The sequence below is a fragment of the Elephas maximus genome, chromosome 21 (genome assembly GCF_024166365.1).
Source record: "Elephas maximus indicus isolate mEleMax1 chromosome 21, mEleMax1 primary haplotype, whole genome shotgun sequence".
NCBI lineage: Eukaryota > Metazoa > Chordata > Mammalia > Proboscidea > Elephantidae > Elephas > Elephas maximus.
Window position 1 is genome coordinate 10,082,398 of NC_064839.1, and position 12,551 is coordinate 10,094,948.

Sequence of the window (12,551 nt, forward strand, 5' to 3'; positions counted from 1 at the left end):
CTTTGTCACTTGTCTCCTGGCTAGCTCTGCTGATAGAGGAAGCTGGGTAGAGACTGAGAGCTGGACGAGGGAAGAAGGACTTGATTCTTTCTTCCTGTCCCTGTCCACATCAGCCCATTAACGTGTCCTCACTTCAGCAGCAGAGGTTGGTTGCTGAGGCAGCTGGCCCCAGTTTGCAGCTTTTTATGGCAGTCCCAGAACCAGCTTCTTCAGATTCCCTCAGAGGTGCTCCCTCCTCAGCTCTGTGGGCCACTTCTCTGGGAGGGGCTAGTAACCTACCTCCCCTTCTGCTCCCGGCCCCAGGGTCAGTAACCACCTCCTGCAGCTGCCATCTTTGGGCTACCTCAGTGCCCCCATGGCCTTGTTTAGTCTTCCTAGGAGAGCTCGGCTGCTGAGCAAAGGGTCCTCAGTTTGAATGCACAAGCCACTCCTTGGAAACCCTATGGGGCAGCTTTACTCTGTCCTATAGGGTTGATATGAGTTGGAATCAACTTGATGGCAATGGGTTTAGTTTTTTGGTTACACATGTTGGAAGTTTGATTCTACCCAGATGTGCTTAGGAGAAAGGCCTGGCAATTTACTTCTGAACAATCAGCCATGGAAAACCTTACGGAGCACAGTTCTACTCGCATGCACACAGGGTCTCCATGAGTCAGAATCAACTCAAGAGCCACTGGTTGTACCTGTTTATCTAGTCTGTTGTGTTTTACCAGTTGCCTATGTTAGTTAGATCCTTTTTGTGTGAATAACTGGTGTGGATTCTTTTTTCTTGAATGAATCTGACTGAGATACACAGGCTGATGAGGCCTGGGACATTCAGCTCACCCAAGAGATGACCTCCCTCTGTGGTACTGCCACTGTGAGTCTCAATTTCAGGTAAAATGAAGAAACTGGAGGGAGAAAGGTCTATTAAAAAAAATTTGTTTATTTATTTATTTATTTTAAGGTCTAAGGTAGCTTTAAATACTGGTGGCTGAGCTTCATGTTTGTCAGTGAGAGTGACAAAAAATGGAGGTGCTGCAGAAGGGTCATGATGTGTGCTTGTCCTTCTAAAACTTGGCTGCCCATTCTTGTGACACACACACAGTGACTTAGCAGGTGAGCTGGGAAGGGTGAGTGTTAGGAGGGCACAGGTGGGTCCCAGTCACCACAGCCTCTAGCCAGGAGATCCACACCCTCTAGGTAGTGACAGCCTGCCTGAGGGAGAGTTGCCAACTCACTGGGCTTGCTGTTGCTCTCTTCTGCAGAACAGAAAGGAGAACTACTGTTGATATTCACGTTACCTTGACAGAGAAGCCCTATGGTTGGAAAAGGACCCAAGAGTTCATCAAATCCAGAAATCTGCTATATGGGACATCTTTTGTGTTTGCCTATCCAGCATCCATTCCCCTTTTAATGATAACTGTGCCCCAGATATCTTTGAGGGATAGCAGGTGAGCTATCCCTTACCTGCTCTTAGTCTCTGAGGTTTGGGTGAGGTGATTGAATCCCCACCTCCAGGGATAGTTTTATACCCCAGGTCTGTCCCATTAGAGTGTCCACAGGTCACAGTGATGGGACAGGGATAGGCCCAGTACCCTGATCAGCCAGGTGAGAGTTGGTTGCAGGACTTTTGCTGAAACAATTGGTAAAAGAAAATTTCAGCTGGGGTTGCGAGTTGGTAGGAACATGAGCCTGGAGCTGTTGCTGCCCAGATGAGGGAGAGAGGGAGAGAGCTCTGGCTGGAAAATGGAGCTGGCACGGACAAGAGCTGGGCAGATGGAGAGGGCAGGCACCTGACCACGTGGACTGAGCACCAAGAAGTGCAATGGCTTGAAGGAGTTTATTTTGGAAAAATGCTTCCTAGATAATATTCACCGGTATTTGAAAATTTTTGACCTACATATTTCTACTGATAAACACGGAGTCAACACGTCCTTGGGCTCAAACCATAGGTCAAAGTCTTAAAATACCCTAGATGAAAACACGAGGAAAGGGTTCGACCCGTGAGCCAGGTGCGACATTCACTGCTGTCAAAGATCAGACTGATTGGGCATAGCAGCCAGGTACCCACCTGGGTTCAGGTCTCTGACGGAGTATGGTAAAGTTATTACGTAGGACAAACTGAAGATCAGGCTTCTAAGCCAGGTGATTTTTCATTCAAAATATTTTAATGGAGCTGTTCTTGTTGCTGTTATTGATGGGTGCTGTTGAGTCGATTCTGACTTAGAGTGACCCCACGTGACAGAGTAGAACTACCCTATAGGGCTTTCTTGGTTGTAATCTTTACAGAAGCAGATTGCCCCGTCTTTCTCCTGCAGAGCCACTAAAAAAAAAAAAAAGTTGCTGTCAAGTTGATTCCAACTTATAGCTACGGTATAAGACAGAGTAGAACTGCCCCATAGGGTTTCCAAGGAGCGACTGGTGGATTTGAACTGCTGACCTTTTTGGTTAGCGGCCATAGCTCTTAACCACTGTGCCACCAGGGTTTCCTTGCAGAGCCACTAGGTAGGTTCAAACTACCAACCTTCTGGTTAGCCAGTGAGCACTTAACCGTTGCACCACCAGGGCTCTTAAGGCGCTATTCTAGTAATGCAACAGAGAACAAAGTAGCTCCTTCCTTCTTGGAGCTTACATGATTGTGGGGGAGATGGACAATAAGCACATATATAGTGGTTTGAGTGGTGATAAGTGAGAAAAAGAGACATAAAGCGGTGCTGGGAAAAGAAAGTGATGGACTGTTTGCTATTTGGATGGTACGTACAGGGAAGGCCGCTCTCATAGGGTGACATTTAAGCAAACACTTGGAACAAGTGGAGAGTGAGCTGTGGGGCTATCTGAGGGAATAGGCCCCACACAGAGGGAGCAGCAGGTGCAAAGGCCCTGTGGCAGGCTCACATAGCACTGTGGGGAGGACAGCAAGAAAGCCCGGGTGGCTGGTGGTAGGATGCAAGGTAGGAGGGGGGGTCTCGTAGGTATGCAGCATAGGGGTCCTGCAGGGCCCATCAGAGGGGCTTTATCTACATCAGGTTTCACCACTGACTAGTGTTGTGCTCCTAGGAAAGCCACTGTACCTCTTTAACCCTATGTTTCCCTATTTGGGCAGAGGGGATGTTGCTCTGGACTCTGCCTTCCCCACAGAGTGGCCGGGAGGTTTGGGAGCCCTCTAGCCACCTGCGTGGGGCAGACCCAGCATCCATCTCAGTCTCAGTCTCTGGAATGGTTTTGCAAAACCAGAAACAATTTCTTTTCTGTTTCCTCTCCTACCATGGCTGTTCTCTGGCCCATTCTCTCTCCCTGGCTCTGGATGTGCAGTTGTCTTGCCAGGGAGCCTCCCTGGATGTCGGTCCAGCCTGAAACAGCTTCTTGGACAAACATCTCCCCTACCCCCATGTCTATTTATTTCTTTTCTCTTTTCCGAGGACATTTATATATTACATATATAGTCCCCACTCAAAAAAACAAAATCAAAACCTTATAACTTGAGATGAGAAATTTATTTTCATAAATGTTTTATAGATGAAAAGATTCAGGGGCTGAGGGTGATAAAGTTGGGAGACGGTCCTTTTTCAGATGGCAGCCCTCCTGACTCTCAGCTTTCAGCTCTTTCATCTGTACCAGGGAGGCGTCCCCAAAATGAAAAGCGATGAAGACCTTCTGAGGGGGCCTGCTTCAGCTGCTGCTTATCCTTGCCTTGCCTTTCATGTGGTCTTATAGGACTTTCCTTGGTCTGCCAGAACAGAGTAGCACAAAGTAGGTGACTTCAGACAGCAGCAATTCTTGTCTCAGAGCTCTGGAGGCTCAGAGGGTGAAATCAGGGTGTCGGCAGGGCCATGCTGTGTTTGAAGGCCCTAGCAGGAGATCCTCTCTTGTCTTTCCCGGCTTTTGGTGGCCCCAGGCATTTCTGGGTTGAAGCTGCTGCATAACCCTGTCATGACATGGCCATCTTCCCTCTGCATCCCTTCTTTTCTGAGGTCACCACTCATATTGGATTAAGACCTTTCCTACTGCAGTGTTGGAAACCCTGGTGGCATAGTGGTTAACTGTTTGGCTGCTTAACCAAAAGGTCGGCCATTCTAATCCACCAGGTGCTCCTTGGAAACCCTATGGGGCAGTTCTACGCTGTCCTATAGGATGACTATGAGTCAGAATCAACTCGATGGCAAAGGGTTTGGTTTTGGTTTACTGCAGTGTGACCTCACGTTGACTGACAGCATCTTCAAAGGCTCTATTTCTGAACAGGGTCCCATTCACAGGTATAGGAGGGTTAGAACTTCAGCATATCTGTTGTGGGGGCACAATTCAGTCCTTGACAGGTGTCATGGTCTGTTCTGTCTGTGCTTCCGTTTTCCACATTCCAGTAGATACCTGCACCCTTTTTAAATTCTGGACCTTCCCTGAGACAACACCTTAATAAAGAACCACTTGCAGAACGTTTACAATGCACCAGGCACTGGGTGAGTGCTTCCAGTGCGTTGCCTTGTTTAATCTGAACAAAAGCAGCCAAGTGAGGTTGGAGTTACAGTTGCTCTGATTTTATAAATAGAGATACTGAGTCTCAGAGAAGAAGCTCCCCTCAGCTCGCAGAGACCCTGGTGCTCAACTCCAGGTTCACTGCACATACCCACCCTGTCAGCTACCTCTTAGTGTTTTCCCTTCTCCGGCTGGGGCATCCATTGCAGTTTGAGGCTATGCTTGTGTGTGCTTGTAAATATATTGCTATTGTTACCCTTGTGATACTGTGGCCCAGATCAAAGCTTGACAAGGTTGAATTTCAAGGCCGTGAGCTTCCGTAATATGTTTATAAACTCCAGTGTGACCTGCAGATTCTATCAAACTTGATTTATGTTTAAGTGTTTTTTGGCCAATTGGCTACAATGAAGCTGGTTATTAGTTCTTTTTTTTTTTTTTTAAGTCACAGTGCAGTATTCAATAGCACGGTATAAAAATACCATCAAGTACATTTTCAGAACGGTAATACTTTTATGACTAGTGGAATTTTAATGGTGTAATTGAGGCTGAATTGAAATAATACGATTCAAGGGAGAAATTTGGGGAAGAATATTGAGAAAGAGAAATTTCTCTGCAGTGAAGCAAAGGTGATTTTAATATTCAACAAGTTAAATGCAGGCTTCTCCAATGGCACTTAGCATGCCACTGAAATGCCAACAATGTCTGTGTGCTTCTGAGTCCTTTCTCTGATGGCTAATTGGCCATTTGCTCCTCCTGACCTTGGAGATCGTTTGAGAAAATGCAATTGAAAAAGTACGTTTAGATGTGACTCTAGAAAGCTTTTCATAATGGCCATTGAAGGAAATCAAAGTGATTTTATTAATCCTCAATTTCACACACCCAGCCAGATGGAGAGAGAAATTCAGAGATGGCCCTCGCCAAGTGGGAGGAGAAAGTGGAGCTTGTTCTTTGTGGCACCACCTTCTGTCCCCCGTGCCCTGTGCCTTTCTTGGAGCACCTCTTACACAGTGCTCTGGCTGTCTTCCTCTTCACCCCCTTTTCAAAAATGTCCTGCCCTGTGTCCCATTCCAGTTAGAATAAGTTCTAGTGTCTTCTGCAAATTATGGCGGTTACTGACTGTCTTTGCACATAGGATCTGAAACCTGTCCAGTCACTCGGTTGGACTGAATGAAGTGCCCTTGTGTAGGGTTGAGTATGTTGTTTTTAGTTGCCATCAGGTTGATTCTGACTCATGGTGACCCCATGTGTGCAGAGTAGAATTGCTCCTGTGATTTTTCAAAAACCTGTCTTCCTAAGTTCCTCTGGGTGGGTTCGAACCACCAACATTTTGGCTAGTAGTCGAGCACTTAACCTTTCACACTACCCAGGGACTCTTAGGGTTGAGTCTAACAAAATAAAATGTGATTGTAGCCTCCCAGACTGGAAAAACCATTAAAAAAACCATAAAAGTCATCCAGACCAGACTTCACATAATACTTGAACCTCTTGGCTTAGGCTGGATTCCCTTATAAGCATGGATTCCTCCTAAGAACCAATTACAAATGTGGGAGGTGATGTCAGGCAAGGGAAAGAAGCCAATACCAGCTGCCTCAGTGAGTGGGTTACTGCTGTAGGCACCTGAGGCTCGGTCCTGCTGGAGACCTCTGAGAAACACTGAGAACATGCCCCAGAGTTTTCACAGTAATGGTGAGGGGGCTGGGGAATTTACCTCTAGCTCCCATTCATCACTGGCTTAGGATTCTTCCAGGGGTGCTCGCTCCCTGGGCCTTCCAGCTTGCTCCGCCCCTAAGGTGGAGTGTCATGGTGCCTGTAGCAGGGTATTGGCACCTGGGTGTCCAAGTTATATGGACAGGAAGCAGCACTGTCAGCTACATCCCTGTTACAAGAGCATGTGCAGAGGATCCCCAGGCCACTGAGGCTCAGTGATGAGGAACCTCTTAAAAAACAACTCTTACTTCCTGAAGGGACTTCATGGACACTTTGGTTCTAGTCATTTAACCCTTGGGACTAAAAAGAACACGATCCCTTCCTCAGTCCGTGGCATTTCTTAGACCCCTTTCATGACCTAATCTAACCCTAACCCCTCCCCGCCCCCATTCTTCACTCCACACCTAACATATCTAGTTCTTCTACAGATTCCGCAAGGGAGGGCAGGTCTCATCTTACCGCTTCCTCTCCTCCAGAGATGCCCTTTGCTGAGCACCCTCATTTTCATGTGTTTTGGAAGAAGACAGTGAGTTCTCACGCTGCAGCTTAACCCTTTTGTTACTAAATTTTTATTAAACATTTTTTTAATCCTATGTGTTTTCACTAATTATAGCATGCTGATTCAAAGACCGACTCAGAATTTTTCATGTGAGTTATGGATTTTGAGGTATATGATCTGGTAATACAAGCCACAGGTGAGGCGAGTGGCAGTGTGGTGCCACAGATCTGTGGTATGACAATATAGCAATGAGAACTAAATAGATAGTTTATTACAACTGCTTTCCATTAGGTTACATGAGGAACCTTTGTTCTTCCAAACATAATGCAGAAAAACCCATCAAATCCATCCGGGCTCCCTACCTATCACACAGGAAAGCCATAATTTCGCTTGCAAGCCTAATCTCACAGAAATAAAGGGGAAAAAGTCAAAATCAAAACTAACATCCAGGAAGCTTCACCTAATGGAATGCTCAACCTACACAACAATGAGGCTCCAACTCCGGTCTGCTGAGCTTCACACATTTCAAAAGGGACCCAGCTTAAGGCTAAATGCATGAGAGCTGGAATAGCATATTATCTAGGAGGTCCAGAGGCATAAAAATGACTGGTACGCTGTTACACCAATAGTGATGAAAGGGTTAACACAGTGAAGAAAGCAGGCCCTGGAGTCAGACTGACTGGGTTCAAATCCTTGTCTGTGTGACCTTGGGCACCTTACACATTCTCTCTATGCCTCAGTTTCTTATCCCAAAATTGATGATTCCATTTCCCACACCCTAAGGCTGGACATAAGACAGTGTCTGGAGTAAGCTGTGACTAGATATTTATTAATATTATTGTTGTTGTTTTTAGTGGTATTAGTAATATGTTCTCAAGCTTGCCTGGGTCCCATAGCACTCCAGCTGTAGTTTGATGGGTACAGAGAGAAACATCTGGAATGACTGGGAAGAGAAGGGGTGAGCAAAAAGGGAGGTAACCAGTCGTTTGGGGAGAAGAGTGAGTTGCCCAGACTGTGAACTGCTGGGCCATGAGGTGTGATCGCATCCTGGCTGGAGGGATGACAGCTTCTCCACAGGAAGTAGGTGTCTGCAGCCACTCACCCTGGGAGGAGGTCCTTAATCCAGGGGGGCTGGGGGCAGTTGGGCCTGGATGCTAAGGCGTGGCAGGTTCTGAAGTGACTATGGCAATGGATATGAGCTGTCTCTGGCCATATGGATGTAGGGCTGGAGCAGGCCACACCACCAACCTCTGCTTTTTGCTGTTAATGATGGTGACATGGGCAGAAGTGCTGAGGCTGGAATTTTGGGAATAAGCCAGCCCTGGGGTGTGTCTGGGTTTCTGCTTTTACTGGCCATAAGCAAGGAGGATGAACCCTTGAGGCCCTGAGCCATAATGGGGTGTTATATATGTCAGCTGTTCCAGAAGAATGTTGCCTTCACCAGGGGCCTGGGTAACAGAGGTAGCAGGTGGGGCCACGATAAGGATGTGGAGCCAACAAAAGCCTCGGGGGGGCTGATCTGGAACACGTGGAGGGCAACCCAGGGAGAAAGACTGAGAGAGCTGGGTGGAAAATGTGGGGGTAGGGATGGAGTAATGCTCAGCACAGAGAGGGCGGTGCACTCTTGGCACCATCTCCTGATGGAGTCCTAGGCAGCGGAGGCCGTGAAATCCCAGCAACCAGGAGTAACAGGGGGCTTTTTCTTCTCCATTTCTGTCCTCCTTCCAGGCCTCTGTGCAGTCTGCACTTTGATCTCCCACAGCAGGGAGGGGTTGCAAACTTCTGCACTGGAATTGAGATAAAAAACAAAAAAACAAACCAATGGCCATCGGGTCGATTCCAACTCACAGAAACCCTATAGGACAGAGTGGAACTGCCCCATAGGGTTTCCAAGGAGTAGCTGGTGGATTTGAGCTGCTGCCGCCAGGGCTCCAGAATTGAGATTAGGACCTAAAAACAACAATGTAACAGAAGTCCTCTTCCCATCTCTCTGGAGCTGGAGCTGAGAGTAGAAGAAAAGCCCAGCGTCCACAGCAGCCATAGCCAGAGGCCTGAGGCGGGAGAAGGGCTGGAGGGAGTCTGTGTCATCAGCTTTGGGGCGGAGAGTGTGATCTCCCTGAATACCAACATGGAATTAAGCCTGGCACATCAGAGGCTGTCGGCTGGGCTCCAGATATAACCGCTGGCATAGAGAAGGGAATACTGATCAGTATAATCTGTAGCATGAGTTATGAACATCAGTGCTTATTATTAGAGCTCTGTGTCCCTTCACAAGAGTCCCTGCTTGGCACAAACGGTTAACACACTCAGCTGCTAACCAAAAGGCTGGAGGCTCATGTCCACCTAGAGGCACTGTGGAAGAAAGGCCTGGTGATCTACTTCCAGAAAATCAACCATTGAAAACCCTGTGGAGCACAGCTCTACTCTGATGTACATGGGTTACCATGAGTTGGAGTCAACTTAATGGCAACTTGTTTTCCTGGTATTCCTTTACAGAGTCCGGAGGTCTCAGCCAAGGCCTTCAGGAGGCCACACTGTGATCCCTTAGCTGGCTGTTCCATTTACTGTTGCAGTTCAAGGGTTAATAGCTGAAGATGGAGTAGCTGTGGTGCTGACTGGGGTTGGCCCAGTGAGTTCTCAAAGGGGTTGGCATATGGCTGGCGTTACAGGACCCCTGCTCCTAGCTTCCAGGGACAGAAGGGGACTTCCGTGGTTTCCAAGCTTGTGCATGTCAGTGCCATAGAGCCGGCACAGAGACTACAGAGACTGGGCCACCTGCTTTCAGACAGGAACAGGTCTTGGAGCGGGGACAAATGACAGGTCCCCAGGCAGAGCCCTAGAGCCTGTTCCCTGGTCACCCCAAGCTCCACTAGGCTGACTGGTGTGCAGGGCTTGGAGGATGACTATGGGGATGATAGAGGATGAGCACAGGGGTGCTGGGGAGGGGGAGGTGCTGAGGCTGGAGCAATGGGAGGAAGGGGACTCCCTCCCACAGAGGAGGAGACCAGGGGACACTGCCAATGTACCACCTGGGAAGGGAGTTGGGGATAGAGGGTTTGACAGAACCCAGAAGAAAAGCTCCAACTCACTTACCAGCCAGTGGTTTTGACATTTGTTTTAAATTTGTCCCACAGACTCTCAGAGCTGAAAAGAACTGGCCAAGTCAGTCTTTAATCTTCCATCTAATATTTCCTCTCTGATGCCCCCTGATACCGGCACCTCTCCTTGAATATTCCCAGTAGCAGGAGGCTCACTGCCACGCCAGGCAGCCACCACTGGGAAGCTGTGCTTCTCAGAAAACTCCTCCTGTGCTGAGCTGAACTGCACCCTGTCAGCCAGCTTTGCTCCCTGGAACGTGGAGGTTTCTTCCACCACAAAGACTCACACTGAGAGAGTGACAGGGCAGGGACAAATGGGGGCGCCCGCCTGTTGTTTCAGACTCTGATCTAATCCATAAAATTACCCCCAAATCTTGTTGGGGTTCTGGATCAATGGCAACCAATTCTCAGATGAGGAAAGATGACAAAACACTGGGCTTTTCTCTAATTCAACATTAAATATCTGGCCTCTGTGGCTTTCTGTACATCTCCTGTGTTTTCTGCACATAGCATCCCTCTCCCAGCAAATACTGGGTGCAGTAGAACGACATTCCTGTCGCATAGAGCTGCTGCCCTCAAAGTCCACAGAAAGGGCAGTGGTGGTGCTGGACCTCCAGAACCGTTCACAGAAAGGGCAGTGGTGGTGCTGGACCCCCAGGACCATCCACAGAAAGGGCAGTGGTGGTGCTGGACCTCTAGGACTGCCCCCAGAAAGGGCAGTGGTGGTGCTGGACCTCCAGAACTGTCCACAGAAAGGGCAATGGTGGTGCTGGACCTCCAGAACTGTCCACAGAAAGGGCAGTGGTGGTGCTGGACCCCTAGGACCATCCACAGAAAGGGCAGTGGTGGTGCTGGACCCCCGGGACCGTCCACAGAAAGGGCAGTGGTGGTGCTGGACCTCCAGAACTGTCCACAGAAAGGGCAGTGGTGGTGCTGGACCTCCAGAACTGTCCACAGAAAGGGCAGTGGTGGTGCTGGACCCCTAGGACCATCCACAGAAAGGGCAGTGGTGGTGCTGGACCTCCAGAACTGTCCACAGAAAGGGCAGTGGTGGTGCTGGACTCCCGGGACCGTCCACAGAAAGGGCAGTGGTGGTGCTGGACCTCCAGAACTGTCCACAGAAAGGGCAGTGGTGGTGCTGGACCTCCAGAACTGTCCACAGAAAGGGCAGTGGTGGTGCTGGACCCCCGGGACCGTCCACAGAAAAGGCAGTGGTGGTGCTGGACCTCCAGAACTGTCCACAGAAAGGGCAGTGGTGGTGCTGGACCTCCAGAACTGTCCACAGAAAGGGCAGTGGTGGTGCTGGACCTCCAGAACTGTCCACAGAAAGGGCAGTGGTGGTGCTGGACCCCCGGGACCGTCCACAGAAAGGGCAGTGGTGGTGCTGGGCCCCCGGAACCATCCACAGAAAGGGCAGTGGTGGTGCTGGACCCCCAGGACTTCAACATAGCTGGCACTCTTTCTTATGTCTACCTCTTCTGCACCTTGCCTTGTCCTTCTAAAGTGGCCATCTCTACTTTCATGGGAAAATGTGGCTGCAGACCTCGCGTTGCAAGACCTTGTTATCAAGGAGAGTCTCAGTCTCTTTCCCTGTTCCATTTCAGAAGTTCCTGGGGGAATGGCCCCAGCTGATGTGGCTGGAGTTATGTGTCCATCCCCCAGCCAGTTGTCTGGTCATGTAATGTGACTCCCAGAAGCTCCTGGTGGAAGCTGGGGAGGAGTAGTTCTCCATAAACACAGAGGCATTTCACTCTGCACAGACCAAAGCATAAAGGTCCACTGCAAAACCCCTCAGTTGGAATCATCAGGGGACTTGAATTTCAACGTCTACCCCTTGAAATTCCTTCAACGTCCTTGTGCTGAGTTGCTTACAAAACACAGGGATGTGAGGGAGACAGTCTCAAAGCCTGGGGTATCCTCACAGGTTTTTAATTATTCCAAGAGGGGAAGGAAATCCTTCCTCATACACCAATTACTCCTCACTAAATCCAAGAATAACACGCTGACGGAAGTCCTTGGGTGGTGTAAACAGTTAATGCTCTTGGCTGCTAGCTAAAATGTTAGTGGTTTGAGTTCACCCAGAGGTACCTTGGGAGAAAGTCTTTGAGATCTACTTCTGAAAAATCAGCCAGTGAAAACCCTGTGCATCACGGTTCTACTCTGACACACATGAGAAAATCGCCTGAGTTGGAAAGACTTGACAGTAACTAGCTTAGAGCTAAGGTTGGCAAATCACAACTACGAATCAGAAAAGAGGCAGGGAAATATGTTGTTGTTGTCATTGTTAGGTGCCATTGAGTTGGTTCTGACTCACAGCAATCCTTTGTACAACAGCGTGAAACACTGCCTGGTCCAGCGCCATCCTCACAATTGTTGCTATGTTTGAGCCCATTGTGGCAACTACTTTGTCAATCCATCTCATTGAGGGTCTTCCTCTTTTTCGCTGACCCTCTACCAAGCATCATGCCCTTCTCCAGGGACTGGTCCCTCTTGATAACATGTCCAAAGTACGTGAGACGAAGTCTTGCCATCCTCACTTCCAAGGAGGACTCTGGCTGTATTTATTCCAAGACAGACTTGTTTGTTCTTCTGGCAGTCCATGGTATATTCAATATTCTTTGCCAACACCATAATTCAAAGGCATCAATTCTTCTTCAGCCTTCCTTATTCATTGTTCAGCTTTCACATGTATATAAGGTGATTGAAAATATCATGTACTGGATGAGGCCCACCTTAGTCCTCAAAGTGACATCTTTGCTTTTTAACACTTTAAAGAGATCTTTTGCAGCAGATTT